Source organism: Oncorhynchus gorbuscha, linkage group LG03 (genome assembly GCF_021184085.1).
Source record: "Oncorhynchus gorbuscha isolate QuinsamMale2020 ecotype Even-year linkage group LG03, OgorEven_v1.0, whole genome shotgun sequence".
NCBI classification, from domain to species: Eukaryota; Metazoa; Chordata; class Actinopteri; order Salmoniformes; family Salmonidae; genus Oncorhynchus; species Oncorhynchus gorbuscha.
In genome coordinates, this window is record NC_060175.1 from 4,229,648 (window position 1) to 4,243,034 (window position 13,387).

Sequence of the window (13,387 nt, forward strand, 5' to 3'; positions counted from 1 at the left end):
GAGGAGCAGGGGGTGACATGAGGAGCAGCGGGGTGACATGAGGAGCAGAGTGACATGAGGAGCAGCGGGGTGACATGAGGAGCAGGGGGTGACATGAGGAGCAGCCAGCGGGGTGACATGAGGAGCAGAGTGACATGAGGAGCAGCGGGTTGACATGAGGAGCAGGGGGTGACATGACGAGCAGCGGGGTGACATGAGGAGCAGGGGGTGACATGAGGAGCAGCGGTGTGACATGAGGAGCAGGGGGGTGACATGAGGAGCAGCGGAGTGACATGAGGAGCAGCCAGCAGGGTGACATGAGGAGCAGGGGGTGACATGAGGAGCAGGGTGACATGAGGAGCGGGGTGACATGAGGAGCAGGGGGTGACAGGAGGAGCAGGGGGTGACATGAGGAGCAGGGTGACATGAGGAGCAGCGGGGTGACATGAGGAGCAGGGTGACATGAGGAGCAGGGTGACATGAGGAGCAGCGGGGTGACATGAGGAGCAGAGTGACATGAGGAGCAGCGGGGTGACATGAGGAGCAGAGTGACATGAGGAGCAACGGGGTGACATGAGGAGCAGCGGGGTGACATGAGGAGCAGGGGGTGACATGAGGAGCAGCCAGCGGGGTGACATGAGGAGCAGGGGGTGACATGAGGAGCAAGGGGTGACATGAGGAGCAGCGGGGTGACATGAGGAGCAGGGTGACATGAGGAGCAGCGGGGTGACATGAGGAGCAGGGGGTGACATGAGGAGCAAGGGGATGACATGAGGAACAACGGGGTCACATGAGGAGCAGCGGGATGACATGAGGAGCAGCGGGGTCACATGAGGAGCAGCGGGGTGACATGAGGAGCAGGGGGTGACATGAGGAGCAAGGGGTCACATGAGGAGCAGCGGGGTGACATGAGGAGCAGCGGAGTGACATGAGGAGCAAGGGTCCACATGAGGAGCAGCGGGGTGACATGAGGAGCAGCGGGTTGACATGAGGAGCAGGGGGTGAGATGAGGAGCAGAGTGACATGAGGAGCAGCGGGTGACATGAGGAGCAGGGGGTGACATGAGGAGCAGCCAGCGGGGTGACATGAGGAGCAGAGTGACATGAGGAGCAGCGGGTTGACATGAGGAGCAGGGGGTGACATGACGAGCAGCGGGGTGACGTGAGGAGCAGGGGGTGACATGAGGAGCATCGGGGTGACATGAGGAGCAGGGGGTGACATGAGGAGCAACGGAGTGACATGAGGAGCAGCCAGCAGGGTGACATGAGGAGCAGGGGGTGACATGAGGAGCAGGGTGACATGAGGAGCGGGGTGACATGAGGAGCAGGGGGTGACAGGAGGAGCAGGGGGTGACATGAGGAGCAGGGTGACATGAGGAGCAGGGTGACATGAGGAGCAGCGGGGTGACATGAGGAGCAGAGTGACATGAGGAGCAGCGGGGTGACATGAGGAGCAGAGTGACATGAGGAGCAGCGGGGTGACATGAGGAGCAGAGTGACATGAGGAGCAACGGGGTGACATGAGGAGCAGCGGGGTGACATGAGGAGCAGGGGGTGACATGAGGAGCAGCCAGCGGGGTGACATGAGGAGCAGGGGGTGACATGAGGAGCAAGGGGTGACATGAGGAGCAGCGGGGTGACATGAGGAGCAGGGTGACATGAGGAGCAGCGGGGTGACATGAGGAGCAGGGGGTGACATGAGGAGCAAGGGGATGACATGAGGAACAACGGGGTCACATGAGGAGCAGCGGGATGACATGAGGAGCAGCGGGGTCACATGAGGAGCAGCGGGGTGACATGAGGAGCAGGGGGTGACATGAGGAGCAAGGGGTCACATGAGGAGCAGCGGGGTGACATGAGGAGCAGCGGAGTGACATGAGGAGCAAGGGTCCACATGAGGAGCAGCGGGGTGACATGAGGAGCAGCGGGTTGACATGAGGAGCAGGGGGTGAGATGAGGAGCAGAGTGACATGAGGAGCAGCGGGTGACATGAGGAGCAGGGGGTGACATGAGGAGCAGCCAGCGGGGTGACATGAGGAGCAGAGTGACATGAGGAGCAGCGGGTTGACATGAGGAGCAGGGGGTGACATGACGAGCAGCGGGGTGACGTGAGGAGCAGGGGGTGACATGAGGAGCATCGGGGTGACATGAGGAGCAGGGGGTGACATGAGGAGCAACGGAGTGACATGAGGAGCAGCCAGCAGGGTGACATGAGGAGCAGGGGGTGACATGAGGAGCAGGGTGACATGAGGAGCGGGGTGACATGAGGAGCAGGGGGTGACAGGAGGAGCAGGGGGTGACATGAGGAGCAGGGTGACATGAGGAGCAGGGTGACATGAGGAGCAGCGGGGTGACATGAGGAGCAGAGTGACATGAGGAGCAGCGGGGTGACATGAGGAGCAACGGGGTGACATGAGGAGCAGCGGGGTGACATGAGGAGCAGGGGGTGACATGAGGAGCAGCCAGCGGGGTGACATGAGGAGCAAGGGGTGACATGAGGAGCAAGGGGTGACATGAGGAGCAGCGGGGTGACATGAGGAGCAGCGGGGTGACATGAGGAGCAGGGGGTGACATGAGGAGCAAGGGGATGACATGAGGAACAACGGGGTCACATGAGGAGCAGCGGGATGACATGAGGAGCAGCGGGGTCACATGAGGAGCAGCGGGGTGACATGAGGAGCAGGGGGTGACATGAGGAGCAAGGGGTCACATGAGGAGCAGCGGGGTGACATGAGGAGCAGCGGAGTGACATGAGGAGCAAGGGGTCACATGAGGAGCAGCGGGGTGACATGAGGAGCAGCGGGTTGACATGAGGAGCAGGGGGTGACATGACGAGCAGCGGGGTGACATGAGGAGCAGGGGGTGACATGAGGAGCAGCGGGGTGACATGAGGAGCAGGGGGTGACATGAGGAGCAGCGGGGTGACATGAGGAGCAGCGGGGTGACATGAGGAGCAGCGGAGTGACATGAGGAGCAGCGGGGTGACATGAGGAGCAGCGGGGTGAGGAGGAGCAGGGGGTGACAGGAGGAGCAGCGGGGTGACATGAGGAGCAGGGGGTGACTGGAGGAGCAGCGGGGTGACATGAGGAGCAGCGGGGTGACATGAGGAGCAGCGGGGTGACATGAGGAGCAGCGGGGTGACATGAGGTGCAGCGGGGTGACATGAGCAGCAGCGGGGTGACATGAGGAGCAGGGTGACATGAGGAGCAGGGTGACATGAGGAGCAGGGGGTGACATGAGGAGCAGGGGGTGACATGAGGAGCAGGGTGACATGAGGAGCGGGGTGACATGAGGAGCAGGGGGTGACAGGAGGAGCAGGGGGTGACATGAGGAGCAGGGTGACATGAGGAGCAGCGGGGTGACATGCGGAGCAGTGTGACATGAGGAGCAGGGTGACATGAGGAGCAGCGGGGTGACATGAGGAGCAGAGTGACATGAGGAGCAGCGGGGTGACATGAGGAGCAGAGTGACATGAGGAGCAACGGGGTGACATGAGGAGCAGCGGGGTGACATGAGGAGAAGGGGGCGACATGAGGAGCAGCCAGCGGGGTGACATGAGGAGCAGGGGGGTGACATGAGGAGCAAGGGGGTGACATGAGGAGCAGCGGGGTGACATGAGGAGCAGGGTGACATGAGGAGCAGCGGGGTGACATGAGGAGCAGGTGGGTGACATGAGGAGCAAGGGGATGACATGAGGAACAACGGGGTCACATGAGGAGCAGCGGGATGACATGAGGAGCAGCGGGGTCACATGAGGAGCAGCGGGGTGACATGAGGAGCAGGGGGTGACATGAGGAGCAAGGGGTCACATGAGGAGCAGCGGGGTGACATGAGGAGCAGCGGAGTGACATGAGGAGCAAGGGGTCACATGAGGAGCAGCGGGGTGACATGAGGAGCAGCGGGTTGACATGAGGAGCAGCGGGGTGACATGACGAGCAGGGGGTGACAGGAGGAGCAGGGGGTGACATGAGGAGCAGGGTGACATGAGGAGCAGCGGGGTGACATGAGGAGCAGGGTGACATGAGGAGCAGGGTGACATGAGGAGCAGCGGGGTGACATGAGGAGCAGAGTGACATGAGGAGCAGCGGGGTGACATGAGGAGCAGAGTGACATGAGGAGCAACGGGGTGACATGAGGAGCAGCGGGGTGACATGAGGAGCAGGGGGTGACATGACGAGCAGCGGGGTGACATGAGGAGCAGAGTGACATGAGGAGCAGCGGGTGACATGAGGAGCAAGGGTCCACATGAGGAGCAGCGGGGTGACATGAGGAGCAGGGGGTGACATGAGGAGCAGCGGGGTGACATGAGGAGCAGCGGGGTGACATGAGGAGCAGAGTGACATGAGGAGCAGCGGGTGACATGAGGAGCAGGGGGTGACATGAGGAGCAGCCAGCGGGGTGACATGAGGAGCAGAGTGACATGAGGAGCAGCGGGTTGACATGAGGAGCAGGGGGGTGACATGAGGAGCAGCAGGTTGACATGAGGAGCAGGGGGGTGACATGAGGAGCAGCGGGGTGACACGAGGAGCAGTGGGGTGACATGAGGAGCAGCGGGGTGACATGAGGTGCAGCGGGGTGACATGAGGAGCAGCGGGGTGAGAGGAGGAGCAGCGGGGTGACATGAGGAGCAGCGGAGTGACATGAGGAGCAGCGGAGTGACATGAGGAGCAGGGGGGTGACATGAGGAGCAGCGGGGTGACATGAGGAGCAGAGTGACATGAGGAGCAGCGGGGTGACATGAGGAGCAGGGGGGTGACATGAGGAGCAGCCAGCGGGGTGACATGAGGAGCAGAGTGACATGAGGAGCAGCGGGTTGACATGAGGAGCAGGGGGGTGACATGACGAGCAGCGGGGTGACATGAGGAGCAGGGGGTGACATGAGGAGCAGCGGTGTGACATGAGGAGCAGGGGGTGACATGAGGAGCAGCGGAGTGACATGAGGAGCAGCCAGCAGGGTGACATGAGGAGCAGGGGGGTGACATGAGGAGCAGGGTGACATGAGGAGCGGGGTGACATGAGGAGCAGGGGGGTGACAGGAGGAGCAGGGGGGTGACATGAGGAGCAGGGTGACATGAGGAGCAGCGGGGTGACATGAGGAGCAGGGTGACATGAGGAGCAGGGTGACATGAGGAGCAGCGGGGTGACATGAGGAGCAGAGTGACATGAGGAGCAGCGGGGTGACATGAGGAGCAGAGTGACATGAGGAGCAACGGGGTGACATGAGGAGCAGCGGGGTGACATGAGGAGCAGGGGGTGACATGAGGAGCAGCCAGCGGGGTGACATGAGGAGCAGGGGGTGACATGAGGAGCAAGGGGGTGACATGAGGAGCAGCGGGGTGACATGAGGAGCAGGGTGACATGAGGAGCAGCGGGGTGACATGAGGAGCAGGGGGTGACATGAGGAGCAAGGGGATGACATGAGGAACAACGGGGTCACATGAGGAGCAGCGGGATGACATGAGGAGCAGCGGGGTCACATGAGGAGCAGCGGGGTGACATGAGGAGCAGGGGGTGACATGAGGAGCAAGGGGTCACATGAGGAGCAGCGGGGTGACATGAGGAGCAGCGGAGTGACATGAGGAGCAAGGGTCCACATGAGGAGCAGCGGGGTGACATGAGGAGCAGCGGGTTGACATGAGGAGCAGGGGGTGAGATGAGGAGCAGAGTGACATGAGGAGCAGCGGGTGACATGAGGAGCAGGGGGTGACATGAGGAGCAGCCAGCGGGGTGACATGAGGAGCAGAGTGACATGAGGAGCAGCGGGTTGACATGAGGAGCAGGGGGTGACATGACGAGCAGCGGGGTGACGTGAGGAGCAGGGGGTGACATGAGGAGCATCGGGGTGACATGAGGAGCAGGGGGTGACATGAGGAGCAACGGAGTGACATGAGGAGCAGCCAGCAGGGTGACATGAGGAGCAGGGGGTGACATGAGGAGCAGGGTGACATGAGGAGCGGGGTGACATGAGGAGCAGGGGGTGACAGGAGGAGCAGGGGGTGACATGAGGAGCAGGGTGACATGAGGAGCAGGGTGACATGAGGAGCAGCGGGGTGACATGAGGAGCAGAGTGACATGAGGAGCAGCGGGGTGACATGAGGAGCAACGGGGTGACATGAGGAGCAGCGGGGTGACATGAGGAGCAGGGGTGTGACATGAGGAGCAGCCAGCGGGGTGACATGAGGAGCAAGGGGGTGACATGAGGAGCAAGGGGGTGACATGAGGAGCAGCGGGGTGACATGAGGAGCAGCGGGGTGACATGAGGAGCAGGGGGTGACATGAGGAGCAAGGGGATGACATGAGGAACAACGGGGTCACATGAGGAGCAGCGGGATGACATGAGGAGCAGCGGGGTCACATGAGGAGCAGCGGGGTGACATGAGGAGCAGGGGGTGACATGAGGAGCAAGGGGTCACATGAGGAGCAGCGGGGTGACATGAGGAGCAGCGGAGTGACATGAGGAGCAAGGGGTCACATGAGGAGCAGCGGGGTGACATGAGGAGCAGCGGGTTGACATGAGGAGCAGGGGGTGACATGACGAGCAGCGGGGTGACATGAGGAGCAGGGGGTGACATGAGGAGCAGCGGGGTGACATGAGGAGCAGGGGGTGACATGAGGAGCAGCGGGGTGACATGAGGAGCAGCGGGGTGACATGAGGAGCAGCGGGGTGAGGAGGAGCAGGGGGTGACAGGAGGAGCAGCGGGGTGACATGAGGAGCAGGGGGTGACTGGAGGAGCAGCGGGGTGACATGAGGAGCAGCGGGGTGACATGAGGAGCAGCGGGGTGACATGAGGAGCAGCGGGGTGACATGAGGTGCAGCGGGGTGACATGAGCAGCAGCGGGGTGACATGAGGAGCAGGGTGACATGAGGAGCAGGGTGACATGAGGAGCAGGGGGTGACATGAGGAGCAGGGGGTGACATGAGGAGCAGGGTGACATGAGGAGCGGGGTGACATGAGGAGCAGGGGGTGACAGGAGGAGCAGGGGGTGACATGAGGAGCAGGGTGACATGAGGAGCAGCGGGGTGACATGCGGAGCAGTGTGACATGAGGAGCAGGGTGACATGAGGAGCAGCGGGGTGACATGAGGAGCAGAGTGACATGAGGAGCAGCGGGGTGACATGAGGAGCAGAGTGACATGAGGAGCAACGGGGTGACATGAGGAGCAGCGGGGTGACATGAGGAGAAGGGGGCGACATGAGGAGCAGCCAGCGGGGTGACATGAGGAGCAGGGGGTGACATGAGGAGCAAGGGGTGACATGAGGAGCAGCGGGGTGACATGAGGAGCAGGGTGACATGAGGAGCAGCGGGGTGACATGAGGAGCAGGTGGGTGACATGAGGAGCAAGGGGATGACATGAGGAACAACGGGGTCACATGAGGAGCAGCGGGATGACATGAGGAGCAGCGGGGTCACACGAGGAGCAGCGGGGTGACATGAGGAGCAGGGGGTGACATGAGGAGCAAGGGGTCACATGAGGAGCAGCGGGGTGACATGAGGAGCAGCGGAGTGACATGAGGAGCAAGGGGTCACATGAGGAGCAGCGGGGTGACATGAGGAGCAGCGGGTTGACATGAGGAGCAGCGGGGTGACATGACGAGCAGGGGGTGACAGGAGGAGCAGCGGGGTGACATGAGGAGCAGGGGGTGACTGGAGGAGCAGCGGGGTGACATGAGGAGCAGCGGGGGTGACATGAGGAGCAGGGGGTGACATGAGGTGCAGCGGGGTGACATGAGCAGCAGCGGGGTGACATGAGGAGCAGGGTGAAATGAGGAGCAGGGTGACATGAGGAGCAGCGGGGTGACATGAGGAGCAGCAGGGTGACATGAGGAGCAGGGGGTGACATGAGGAGCAGCGGGGTGAGAGGAGGAGCAGTGGGGTGACATGAGGAGCAGCGGGGTGACATGAGGTGCAGCGGGGTGACATGAGGAGCAGCCAGCGGGGTGACATGAGGAGCAAGGGGGTGACATGAGGAGCAGGGGGTGACATGAGGAGCAGCGGGGTGACATGAGGAGCAAGGGGTGACATGAGGAGCAGCGGGGTGAGAGGAGGAGCAGCGGAGTGACATGAGGAGCAGCGGAGTGACATGAGGAGCAGCCAGCAGGGTGACATGAGGAGCAGGGGGTGACATGAGGAGCAGCGGGTTGACATGAGGAGCAGCGGGTTGACATGAGGAGCAGGGGGTGACATGAGGAGCAGGGGGTGACATGAGGAGCAGGGGGTGACATGAGGAGCAGCGGGGTGACATGAGGAGCAGGGGGTGACATGAGGAGCAGCGGGGTGACTGGACGAGCAGAGTGACATGAGGAGCAGCGGGGTGACATGAGGAGCAGAGTGACATGAGGAGCAGCGGGTGACATGAGGAGCAGAGTGACATGAGGAGCAGGGGGTGACATGAGGAGCAGCTGGATGACTGGAGGAGCAGGGTGACTTGAGGAGCAGCGGGGTGAGAGGAGGAGCAGGGGGTGACATGAGGAGCAGCAGGTTGACATGAGGAGCAGGGGGTGACATGAGGAGCAGCGGGGTGACACGAGGAGCAGCGGGGTGACATGAGGAGCAGCAGGGTGACATGAGGTGCAGCGGGGTGACATGAGGAGCAAGGGGATGACATGAGGAGCAGGGGGGTGACATGAGGAGCAGCGGGGTGACATGAGGAGCAGCGGGGTGACATGAGGAGCAGCGGGGTGAGAGGAGGAGCAGCGGGGTGACATGAGGAGCAGCGGAGTGACATGAGGAGCAGCGGAGTGACATGAGGAGCAGCCAGCAGGGTGACATGAGGAGCAGGGGGTGACATGAGGAGCATGAGGAGCAGGGGTGACATGAGGAGCAGAGTGACATGACGGGTGACATGAGGAGCAGAGTGACATGAGGAGCAGCGGGTGACATGACAGAGTGACATGAGGAGCAGCGGGTGACATGAGGAGCAGAGTGACATGGGAGCAGGGGGTGACATGAGGTGCAGCAGGTTGACATGAGGAGCAGGGTGACTTGAGGAGAGCGGGGTGAGGAGGAGCAGGGGGTGACATGAGGAGCAGGGTGACATGAGGAGCAGGGGGTGACATGAGGAGCAGCGGGGTGAGAGGAGGAGCAGCGGGGTGACATGAGGAGCAGGGGTGACATGAGGAGCAGCGGGGTGACATGAGGAGCAGCGGGGTGACATGAGGAGCAAGGGGATGACATGAGGAGCAGGGGGGTGACATGAGGAGCAGCGCGGTGACATGGGGAGCAGCGGGGTGACATGAGGAGCATCGGGGTGAGAGGAAGAGCAGCGGGGTGAGAGGAGGAGCAGCGGGGTGACATGAGGAGCAGCGGAGTGACATGAGGAGCAGCGGAGTGACATGAGGAGCAGCGGAGTGACATGAGGAGCAGCCAGCAGGGTGACATGAGGAGCAGGGGGGTGACATGAGGAGCAGCAGGGTGACATGAGGAGCAGAGTGACAGGAGGAGCAGCGGGGTGACATGAGGAGCAGCAGGGTGACATGAGGAGCAGCGGAGTGACATGAGGAGCAGCGGGGTGACATGAGGAGCAGCGGGGTGAGAGGAGGAGCAGGGTGACATGAGGAGCAGGTGAACATGGAGGAACTTGGCTAGTTTGTTAAACAGGCAGGCTGCAGCGTTCTGGATAAGTAGCAGGGGTTTGACGGCACAAGCGGGAAGCCCAGCCAACAGCGAGTTACAGTAGTCCAGACAGGAGTGCCTGGATTAGGACCTGCGCCACTTCCTGTGTGAGGTAGGGTCGTACTCTATGGATGTTGTTGAGCATGAACCTGCAGAAGCGAGTCACTGCTTTGATGTTTGTAGAGAACGACAGGGTGTTGTCCAGGTTCACACCAAGGTTCTTTGCACTTTGGGAGGGCGACACTGTGGAGTTGTCAACCGTGATGGAGAGGTCTTTGAGCGGGCACGCCTTCCCCAGGAGGAAGAGCAGTTCTGTGTTGTCGAGGTTGAGCTTGAGGTGGTGGGCCGACATCCAAGTTGAAATATCTGCCAGGCACGCAGAGATGTGTGTCGGCACTTGGGTGTCAGAAGGGGGGAAGGAGAAAAGTAGTTGAGTGGAGAGAACATGTGAGGATATGATGGAGCCAAGTACCTTAGTTTATAAAGAGAAGAGGGCCTTGAACTGCGCCCTGGGGGACAGAAGTAGAGGGAGTGCATGGTGCATACACAAATCCTCTCCATGTCACTTGGTAGGAGCGGCCTGCCAGGTGGGATGCAATCCTATCGCTGCAACTCCCATAAGGACTCGGGAGAGGCGAAGGTCGAGAGGATTTAACACGACCCTGCTTAGCCGCACTGCTTCTTGATTCTCGCTTAACCCACACCAATGTGTCAGAGGAAACACGCTATACAGCTAGCGACCAAAGTCTGCGTGCATGCGTCAAGGAGTCGCTAGAGGACAAGAACAGACCGGCCGACCAAACCTTCCCCTATAACCCACCAATTGTGCGCGTAATGGGTCTCCCGGTTGCGGCCGGCTGCGACACAGCCTGGGATCGAACCAGGGTTCTATAATGATGCCTCCAGCACTGTGATGCAGTGTCTTAGACCGCTGCGCCACTCGGGAGGCTTTTCTATGGCAATTTGAATGCAGTGACGATATCCTGAGGCCGATTGTCGTGCCATTCATCCACCGCCATCACCTCATGTTTCAGCATGATAATCCATGTAGCAAGGATCTGAACACAATTCCTGGAAGCTGAAAATGTCACAGTTCTTCCATGGCCTGTATACTCAGCAGCCATGAAACTCACTGAGCATGTTTGGGATTCTCCAGTTCCCGCCAATATCTAGTTACTTCGCACAGCCATTAAAGACATTCCACAGGCCACTGAGGACCACACAACTAATTCACCAAACAACTACTGACGACAACTACTGACTAGATGTTCAGGAGTCTTATGGCTTGGGGGTAGAAGCTGTTTAGAAGCCTCTTGGACCTAGACTTGGCGCTCCGGTACTGCTTGCTGTGCGGTAGCAGAGAGAAGAGTCTATGACTAGGGTGGTGGAGTCTTTAGGGTCTTCCTCTGACACCGCCTGGTATAGAGGTTCTGGATGGCAGGAAGCTTGTACAAATAATTCCGTAAGTTCTAGACCTCTGAAAATGAATAACGTGGCTCTTTTTTAAAATATAACCCTTATTTTACCAGGTAAGTTGATTGAGAACACGTTCTCATTTACAACAACCACCTGGAGAATAGTTACAGGGGAGAGGAGGGGGATGAATGATCCAATTGTAAGCTGGGGATGATGCAATCTCTATTGCCCTCCACACTTCCCTTTCACACCTGGACAAATGGAACACCTATGTGAGAATGGTATTCATTGACTACAGCTCAGCATTCAACACCATAGTGTCACTAAGCTAAGGACCCTGGGACTCAACACCTCCTTCTGCAACTGGATCCTGGACTTCCTGACGGGCCGTCCCCAGGTGGTAAGGGTAGGTAACAACACATCTGCCACGCTGATCCTCAACACCGGGGCCCCTCAGGGGGACGTGCTCAGTCCCCTCCCGTACTCCCTGTTCACTCATGACTACACGGCCAGGCACAACTCCAACACCATCATTAAGTTTGCCGATGACACAACCTAGGCCTGATCAGCGACGAGACAGCATATAGGGAGGAGGTCAGAGACTTGCCCGTGTGGTGCCAGAATAACAACCTATCCCTCAACGTGATCAAGACTAAGGAGATGATTGTGGACAGGAAAAGGAGGACCGAGCACGTCCCCATTCTCATCGACGGGGCTGTAGTGGAGCAGGTTGAGAGCTTCAAGTTCCTTGGCATCCACATCACCAACAAACTAACATGGTCCAAACACACCAAGACAGTCGTGAAGAGGACACGACAAAGCCTATTCCCCCTCAGGAGACTAAAAAGATTTGGCATGGGTCCTCAGATCCTCATAAGGTTCTACAGCTGCACCATCGAGAGCATCTGGTTGCATCACTGCCTGGTATGGCAACTGCTCAGCCTCCGACCGCAAGGCACTACAGAGCGAACGGCCCAGTACATCACTGAGGCCAAGCTTCCTGCCATCCAGGACCTCTACACCAGGCGGTGTCAGAGGAAGGCCCTAAAAATCAGGAACACTGGGGTTCATCTCTAAACAGGGCTTCTGCACCAGGAACACTGGGGTTAATCTCAAAACAGGGCTTCTACATCAGGAACACTGGGGTTCATCTCTAAACAGGGCTTCAGCATCAGGGACACTAGGGTCTATTTCTAAACAGGGCTTCAGGAATACTAGGGTTCATCTCTAAACAGGGCTTCTGCATCAGGAACACTGGGGTCTATTTCGAAACAGGGCTTCAGGAATACTAGGGTTGATCTCTAAACAGGGCTTCTACATCAGGAACACTGGGGTTCATCTCTAAACATGGCTTCTGCATCAGGAACACTGGGGTCTATTTCTAAACAGGGCTTCAGGAATAATAGGGTTCATCTCTAAACAGGGCTTCTGCATCAGGAACACTAGGGTTCATCTCTAAACAGGGCTTCAGCATCAGGAACACTGGGGTTCATCTCTAAACAGGGCTTCAGCATCAGGAACACTAGGGTTCATCTCTAAACAGGGCTTCAGCATCAGGAACACTGGGGTTCATCTCTAAACAGGGCTTCTGCATCAGGAACACTGGGGTTCATCTCTAAACAGGGCTTCAGCATCAGGGACACTAGGGTCTATTTCTAAACAGGGCTTCAGGAATACTAGGGTTCATCTCTAAACAGGGCTTCTGCATCAGGAACACTGGGGTCTATTTCTAAACAGGGCTTCAGGAATACTAGGGTTCATCTCTAAACAGGGCTTCTACATCAGGAACACTGGGGTTCATCTCTAAACATGGCTTTTGCATCAGGAACACTGGGGTCTATTTCTAAACAGGGCTTCAGGAATACTAGGGTTCATCTCTAAACAGGGCTTCAGCATCAGGAACACTGGGGTTCATCTCTAAACAGGGCTTCAGCATCAGGAACACTAGGGTTCATCTCTAAACAGGGCTTCAGCATCAGGAACACTGGGGTTCATCTCTAAACAGGGCTTCTGCATCAGGAACACTGGGGTTCATCTCTAAACAGGGCTTCAGCATCAGGAACACTGGGGTTCATCTCTAAACAGGGCTTCAGCATCAGGAACACTGGGGTTCATCTCTAAACAGGGCTTCTGCATCAGGAACACTGGGGTTCATCTCTAAACAGGGCTTCAGCATCAGGAACACTAGGGTTCACCTCTAAACAGGGCTTCAGGAACACTAGGGTTCATCTCTAAACAGGGCTTCAGGAATACTAGGGTTCATCTCTAAACAGGGCTTCAGCATCAGGAACACTAGGGTCCATCTCTAAACAGGGCTTCAGCATCAGGAACACTGGGGTTCATCTCTAAACAGGGCTTCAGCATCAGGAACACTGGGGT